The sequence below is a fragment of the Acinonyx jubatus genome, chromosome B4 (assembly GCF_027475565.1).
Source record: "Acinonyx jubatus isolate Ajub_Pintada_27869175 chromosome B4, VMU_Ajub_asm_v1.0, whole genome shotgun sequence".
Classification (NCBI taxonomy): Eukaryota; Metazoa; Chordata; class Mammalia; order Carnivora; family Felidae; genus Acinonyx; species Acinonyx jubatus.
The window spans coordinates 79,639,244-79,648,304 of NC_069387.1; the positions used below are offsets into that span (position 1 = coordinate 79,639,244).

Below are 9,061 nucleotides of genomic sequence, written 5' to 3' on the forward strand. Positions count from 1 at the left end.
TTTATTTATTTTTGAGAGACAGAGAGAGGTGGAGCATGAGCAGGGGAGGGGGGGAGAGAGAGAGAGATACAGAATCTGAAGCAGGCTCCAGGCTCTGAGCTGTTTGTTAACACAGAGCCCGATGCGGGGCTCGAATTCACAAACTGCAAGACCATGACCTGAGCTGAAGTCGGACTCTCACCGGACTGAGCCACCCAGACGCCCCATGATAAGTGTACTCTTAATCCCTTTCACCTATTTCACCCACCCTCTTGTTTAAATCTTTATGTACATAAGGCACGTCTTCAAACTCATCTGATGACTTCCCATTAAATGTATAATTATACCTGACAGTCTGTCAATAACTAGTAAAGTTTTCTTAATATAAATGATAGTGTTGATGGTAGTGAATCCTCACTCCACACCTGCTATGCTAACAATTATAGTAAAAGGTTTGAGCCTACTTTTGTCACTGAGATTTTTTATATAATAAACATCTTCTATGTTCAGTAGTTTCCTGCTTTTGGCCAAAATTAAAACTTCAATCCACCCCCCCCCCCACCAAAGAGAGAGAAAGAGAAAGAGAGAAAGAGAGAGAGAGAAAGAGATAGCGAGCAACATCTCTGAGTCATTGCTCTAAAATGTAACTCCTTCAACCTAAAATACAAGATCTGACCAATTCTTTCTTCAACCACTGTATTGAGAAACAGTTGGTATAAAATAAACTGTATTCCATCAGAGTATACAATTCTGAGTTTTGGCAGTTTTATACATCAGTGAAACTCTCACCAGACTAAGATCCCTAACTTTTATTTTAAAGTTTATAAACCTTTACTTAAGTAATATCTACACAGAACATGGGGTTTGAACTGATGACCCTGAGATCAAGAATCACCTGCTCTTCCTATTGGACCATCCAGGAACCCTAAGATACAGAAGTTTTCTATCACCTCAGAAAGATTTATTATGCCCCTATTTAAGTCATGCCTCCTTCCAATCCCATTCCCAGATAACCAGTGATCTGATTTGGTGTTTTTTTTTTTTTTTTTTTTTTTTTCACATCCATCTATTTATCTACCTGTTTAACCTGCATGTGATATGCCCTCTTTCCTGGAAGGCTTCTTTAAGTGAGTGAAATGAATTTGAATTTATTCCTTTTGTCATGTGTAGAAGTAATTCACTCTTTTTATTGGTCAATAGCATTCCATCTTTAGTTGCATGTATACACCAAATTTTGTTTATGTACTCTTAAATTGATGGGCAATTGATTAGATATTGTGAATAAAGCCAATATGAACATTCACATGACATGTATTTGAACCAGGGCCTACTCTGTCTCTCCCCTCTCCCAGCCCAGCATGATAGGAAGCACACAGGCAAGTGCAGACTCCTCTTCCCCTAGATCCCAGTAAAGGGCTACTCTATCTCCTTGAGAATGGCAGTCTGAAAACATTTCTTACCCCTTCCAGCTCCATGCTGCAGAAGCTCCACTCAAGGCAATAGTAGCTAAAAGGTCTAGAGATCTCTACCTCTACCCAGCATCTATTCATAAGATAGAAGGTCTACCCCAAGCATGATAGGCCAAGAATTATAGGGCTCAACTTCAACTGAGTCAGTTCAAAGGATAGAGGTTTTCGCCAGGAGAGATAAGCTTAGAAGACCATAGGTTACTGACCTCAGCAGAAACCTGCTCATAAACCAGGGTGTCACTGTGAGAGAACTGAACCATGCTCCTGTTCCAGTTCCAGAACAGTTGAGCACAGGTTTTACCTGGAATGAAAGGCAGGCAGTAATAACAGAGGCTCCAACTCTCCTCAAGTGAACTGACTTTATTTGGAACAAAGTGTGGGAAAATTCTAGCCTAAGTGACTCTCAAACACAATGTACATTTGGTGATAAGACATTAAGAGGAGTCTGGTAACTCCATGAGACCAAAAATCTAAGTGTAGACCCACTCCAACTAGATGTTTATTAGAGAGAACCAGGAAAGGAGACAGCTAAGAAGCCCCTTCTGGAATTAGTGCAAACCTCTAAGACTGGCCTTAACGACCATCCTTGCAGAGGGGGCAAAACAATTGGATCAGACAATGGAGAAATATGTGTCCCACAATGTTTTCAAAACAATAGAACAAGGAGAATTCCTGGAGTCTCTGTGCTCAGTGGAAAACCTACAGAAGCACATCACTCAACAAAATGATCATGGGAGGACACAGCAGAAGCTAGCCTCAATAAAACCACTGTCATCCAAGAGTATGCACAAACCTAAGCCTGTGCCTCTGGGAAGGGACACAAAGGGTTTCTCAGAGCAAATAGATTTGAATAATACAGTCAAAAAAACCAAAACAGAAAAAAATGACAAAAATACAAAAATTATTTCAAAAACACATTCTGGAGTTTAAAGGTACAATGACTGAAAGATGTATAGTGGGAATCATGCAGCATGTACCGTTTCAGATTGGCTTCTTTCATTTGATAACATGCATTTACAGCCACATTTACATGTCCTTTCACAGCTTGAAAGAGTTAGCTCATTTCTTTTCTTTTCTTTTTTTTTTTCTACCCTATTTATTTTATTTTTGAGAGAGAGAGAGAGAGAGAGAGGGCACGAGTGGGGGAGGAGCAGAGGGAGAGAGAGTGAATGTTAAGCAGGCTTCCCACCCATCATGGAGCCTGAGGCAGTTTGATCCCAGGACCCTGAGATCATGACCTGAGGCAAATCAAGAGTTGTATGCTTAACGGAATGGGCCAAGCAGGGGTCCCTTAGCTCATTTCTTTTTACCTCTGAATATTATTCTATTGTCTAGATATATTACAGTTTAGTATTCATTACCTGCCAAAGGACATTTTCATTATTTCCATGTTTTTGCAATTATGAATAAAGCCACTAGACACATTCATGTGCAGGATCTTGTGTGGACATGAGAGTTTTCAACTTGTTTGAGTAAATATCATGGAGGACAATTGCTGGATTGTATAGTAAGAGTATGTATAGTAAGAGTAAGAGTATGTTTAGTTTTGTATGAAATTGAAAAACTTTATTCCAAATTAGCTGTACCATTTTGCATTCACCATAGCAATGACTGAGGATTACTGTTCCTCCGCATCCTTGCCAGAGTTTGGTGGCATCAGTAGTTTTTATTTTGGCCATTGTAATAGAGTGTAGTGGTAGTAGTTTACTGTTCTTTCTTTTTGTTTCTTTTTAATTAAGACTTCAATTTTTTAGAAAAGTTTAAGGTAGAGAGATTTACCTGATGTCTCCTGCCCCCACACATGCATACCTTCTACCATTGCCAACATTCCCCACCAGATTGGTATGTTTATGACAATTGATGAACCTATAATGACACCTATTATCCTCAAAAATCCAGTTTGCTTAAGGGTTCACCCTTGGTATCATATGGGTTTGGACAAATATAAATGACATGTATCCATAATGATGGAACCATGCAATCTTTTGTCCTAAAAATCTTTTCTGCTCTGGTGTTCATCCCTTCCCCAACCCACAGCCCTAGCAACCACTTATCTTCTTTCTCACTCTATAGTTTTGCCTTTTTCAGAATGCCATATTTGGACCACACATAGGTATTCTTTTCAGAGTGGCTTCTTTCACCAGTAATAAGTATTTAAGATTCCTCCTGGTCTTTTTGCAGCTTGATAGTTCATTGTTTTTTTGCACTAAATAATATTTTGTTCCCTGAATATACCATAGTTTATTTATCTAGTCACTTACTGAAGGAAATCTTGGTTGCTTGCATATTTTGACACTTATGAATAAACCTGCTGTAAACTCCCATGTGCTGGTTTTGGTACAGACCTAAATTTTCAGCTTGTTTGGATAAATACCAAGCAACATACTTGCTAGATCATAGATCAGTAATAGTGTGTTTAGTTTTGTGAGAAACTGCCAAACTGTCTTCCAAAGTGGCTGTACTATTTTGCATTACCCACTAGTGATGGTTAAGAGTTCCTGTTGCTCCACATGCAATGATTTGATGTTGTCAGTATTCTGCATTTTGGTTATTCTGATAGGTGCATAGTGGTATCCCATTGTTGTTTTACATGACATTCCCTCACTGTATATGGTATAGAACACGTTTTCCTATGTTTATCTGCCACCTGCATATCTTCCTTGAGTGGTGTCTGTTAAGGTCAGTGTCTAGTTTTTAATAGGGTTGTTTGTTTTCTTATACTTGAGTATTAAGTGCTCCTTGCATTTTTGCATAACATTTATTAAATATATCTTTTCTACATATTTTCCCTGAGACTATATGTCTTTTCTTCTTAATTGCCAAACGTGTGTTTCACAGAGCAGAAGTTTTTAATTTTAGTGAATTTCAACTTATCAATTATGCTTTTCATGGATTGTGCCCTGGTCTTATATCTAAAAAGACATCACCAAACACAAAGTCATCTAGATTTCTCCCATGTTATCTTCTAAGGGTTTTGTAATTTTGTGTTTTACACTTAAGTTTATGACTTCTTTGAGTTAATTTTTGTGAATGTTGTAACGTCTATGTCTATGCTCACAGTTTTGCCTCTGGGTGTCCAGGTGTTTCAGCACTCTTTATTGAACATCCTGCCTTTTCTTCATTGTATTACCTTTGCTTTCCTCCTTTTTTGAAGATCAGCTGATTCTATTGATGAGGATCTATTTTTAGTTTTTCTATTGGATTCAATTGATCTATTTGTTTATTCTTTCACCAATAATACCACACTGTCTGGATTAGTGTAGCTGTATTGTTTTGCAGAATTGAAATTGTTTAATATCAGTCCTCCCATGCTGCTCTTCTCTTTCAATATTGAGTTGGTTATTGTGGCTTTTTACCCTTTCATATAACTTCATGTTAATATCTGAAGTTTGTCAATAACAAAAAATTACTTGCTAGAGTTTTGATTGAGATTGGATTGAATGTATAGAGCAAGTTGGGAAGAAATGACATATTGACAATACTGTCTTCCTCTCCATGAACAATCAATGGTTCTCCATTTATATAGGTCTTCTTTGATTTCTTCCATTATAATTTTATATCTTTCATTCTAGAGATCTTATACATATTTTGTGAGATTTATACCTAAGTATATTATTAGGAAAAGTGATAATATAAATAGTATTGTGTTTTAATTTTAAAATACTTTCTCATTGCTGGTATATGGAAAGCAATTAACTTTTGTATAGTAACCATATATCCTGCAACACTCCTATATTTCCTATTAGTTTTAGGAGGTTGTTTGGGCAATTCTTTCAGGTTTTCTACATAGACAACAATCACCTGTGAACAAAGATCGATTTATTCTTCCTTTCGTTGTGTATAATGCTTTATAGTATTTTACCAGGGCTGCCATAACAAAATACCACACACGGGATGCCCTAAACACCAATTTTTTTTCTCCCAGTGGTGAAGATTGGAAGCCCAGAATCAAGGTGCCCTAAGTAAATATTCTTAAGCTTCTGTCCTTGACTTGCAGATGTCTGCCCTTTTGCTCCCTCTTCACATGGTTGTCTCTGAGTGCATATGCACCTCTAATGTCTCTTTGTGTCTCCTAATATTTCCTTATAAACACACCAGCCACACTGTATTAGAACCCGGCTGTAATAGCCTTATTTAGATTATTTCTCTGAAGGCTCTATCTCCTAATATAGTCACATACTGAGATATTGGGGGTCAGGGCTTCAACATATGAATTTGGAGAGACATCATTCAGCCCTTTTAAGTCCTTTTTGTCTATTACATTATCTAAGACACCCAAAAAGGGTGCTGAAGAGATATGGTGAGCGGGGACATCTTTGCCTGATTCCTATCTTATTGAGAAAGCTTTTATTTCATCAGCATTAAATATAATCTCATCTGTAGGTTTTTATAGATGTTCTTTTTCAAGTTAAGGAAATGCCCTTCTATTCCTAGTTTGCTAAGAGTTCCTTTACTTTTTATCTATTGGTAACATCACCAAAAACATCATACAAGACCAAAAATGGTGAGATACACTTCCTTGGTGTACTCCCCTCATACTAAGCAGGTAATAGGTCTCTAACCCACAATTTTTCAAATCACCTTTTTTTTTCCCGATTACATTACTATATTTCAAGCCCACATCAATGACATGAACTGATATAGCAGTATACTGACTCCAATCTTATTCCCTTTAAACAGATCTTCAATACAGACTGAAGACTTTCCCTGATTGCCAGGACACACTCTCAGACACCCCACTTTGTAATCTGTATGTTTATCTTTGGCATAAAAATCTGTGGATTTGGATTGCTTGTGAATTCAAGGATATGATTCTCACACTGAATTGTAAGTTTCCTAAAGAATACTGTTATTTATACCTGAGCCTACCACAAGACATATTACACTGTCAATGTATTAATCAAATATATAAATATTCAAAGCAAAGATGAGTAAGTTTTGGATAACACACTATGTTAATGCGAACTTGCTCTATACCTTTATTAAATATTCTTCACAATAATTAACATAGGAAAACAATGTACAAAAACCCCAATTGAGGCAATGATTGCTCAAAAATGTTTCCAGGTCACTATCTACCACTTTCTTTCTTTATATTAGGATTTAGCAACTAGTAGTGTCTCAGAACACTCTACAATGCCTGATCATTTGATATAAAAATTTCCAAATTAATCTTTATAGCAAAGATTACTTATTATTTGTTTATTATTATTATTATTTCTTCTTGATATAATGCATATCAGATATTTGATTCAAAATGAATATTCAGTAACTATATAACGTGCTAAAACAAGGTAGTTATATAATTGGAAAACATTATTTTTTAAAATAAGTTGGACATCCTTGTCAATATTAGTGATTATGTTATGAAGCAAGGAGAAATTCCAAAACAAACCACTCACAAAACATTTTTTATATACTATATTAAATATAAAATTTGTGCTCAGCAGCAAGGCATTAAATAAATACAAACCAATTCTGTGAACAGAATGTTACTTGAGATAGTGGGAAGGCTCATTGTGAAAAATGCTTCTCTAACATCCAGGACATCTCCGATATCTGAGACGTTCAAGATGAACAATGTTCCAGGTACCTCACTAAAAAACAGTTCCAATAATGTATTTATAATGTTTAATTGAATAACTTTCTTTAATGGGTACAAGGAGTATGAAAGAAATAGCCACAAAATCAATGGAGGAAAAAAACAATAATCAAAGAATAGGATTTTTCTTTAGAAGTTTTTTAGAGCTTCTTTGACATCTTTGTTTCTCAGGGAGTAAATCAAAGGATTCAACATGGGAGTGACTAGGGTGTAACACAACGAGGCCACTTTACTCAGCTCAGGAAATCTGTCAGGAGTGAGATACATAAAAAACACAGCACCGTACAGCACACTCACGACTCCCAGGTGTGAGCTGCAAGTGGAGAACGCTTTCTTACGTCCCTCAGAGGAGCATATCTTGAGAACTGTGGACACAATATACAAGTAAGAAATAATAATAACTATGATGGTAGGCAAGATGATGATGCTCGATAAGAAAATGGAAATCATCCTATAGATGAAGAAGTCAGAACAAGATATCCTCTCAAGTGGGCGAGTGTCACAGTAAAAGTGGTCAATGGCCCGAGAACCACAAAAGGACAGAGTAAATGTCATACTGGTCTGAACTGAGTATGGTCTGAACCGAGCTGATGCAGCCACATAAATAGGAACCGGCCACCAACTGAGTGCAGAGACATGCTGACATCTGGACAGAGTAGAGGAGTGGGTTGCAGATGGCAATGAAGCGGTCATAGGCCATGGCTGCCAGGAGAAATCCCTCTGCCACGATGAAGAGGGTAAAGAGACAGAATTGGGTCACACAGCCTGCAAAGGAGATGGACTTGCTCTCAGACCAGAAGTTGATGATGGCCTTGGGTGCAATAACAGACGAATAGAAGAAATCAATGAAGGACAGGTTGCCCAGGAAGAAATACATGGGTGTGATCAGCCGGGGATCGGTCATAATAATGGTCATCATCCCAACATTCCCTAGGAGGATCATGGCATACACAAGCAGAAAGATCAGGAAGAGGAGAATGTGGAGCTCTGGGTGGGCTCTGAACCCTACAAGAATGAAGTTAGTTACTTCAGAGTCATTGTTTGTTCCTCTGTCACCCATGGCAGAAACCTGCTGAGAGGCCCAAGGAAAAACAAATGAAGTCTGGTGATGAACGTAGTTACAACTAACCATTGCAGAATTAGGATTACAAAACTATTGTATAATCATTATTCTTGTTAACTTTATAAAATTACTGTGACTTCAATTTAAGCCTTTGCAGCTGAGGATGAATCAAAATGTTAGTTTTATGTCCTTCTTTCTGCAATGGTGGATTAGATGTTTTCCCTTGAATCTAATACAGTTTCCTTCCACCCAAGGGCCTTTCACATTTGCAAGTATCACTTCTGTGTATGTTTCTGACTCACAATTTATGCAATAAGTTCATTGTCATGAAGAGGTTATTGGAAAGGAACACAAATAATTTAATAGTTGACATTTGGGAAGGAATTACAGTGTCTGCATTTGGAGATATGAGCAGATTCAGTACCCTCACTTAGGAAATCTTAACTCCGAGGCCTTAACTTATATTACGTGTAAACACATCTAAAGAATCTGACTGACCTTAAATAAAAATTACTTAAGAGGTGCAAATACTTTTTGTAGGTAATGGAACCTTTGAATTCTGATGTAAGGTTTTTACTCACTAAGATCAAAGTTGTGCACACATAAATGCAAATGTTATCGGACTGATGTGCTGAGATGTCTCTCCCAGATGGGCGTCCATAGCCCTTTCATCCCTGCATTACCTCAGCTCGCAGTCCAGAATTTTTTTAGGAAGAGGCCTCCTGATAGTCTAGATGGAAGTGTTACTTTAGAAAAAATTACTGAACAAAAGATACATATAAAGGGTTGTTGACCTCATTCTGATTCACCTTGGATATGACTTTCATAGGTGTCATGCCTCATTTACTACACAGCTCAGCTGAGGATTTGAACTGCTTGTAATAAAAAAATATGTTAACTTTTCTGTCCTCTCAAGGCTCCATGTGCTTGATTCTGCCTAAATAATAA

The 9,061-nt window shown here is 37.3% G+C and overlaps 1 pseudogene; it reads right to left on the bottom strand.

The window, feature by feature from the left end:
* Positions 1-6,822: 6,822 nt before the first annotated feature.
* On the bottom strand, positions 6,823-8,110 carry LOC106982812 (olfactory receptor 9K2-like; annotated as a pseudogene).
* Between the last annotated feature and the right edge of the window lie 951 nt (positions 8,111-9,061).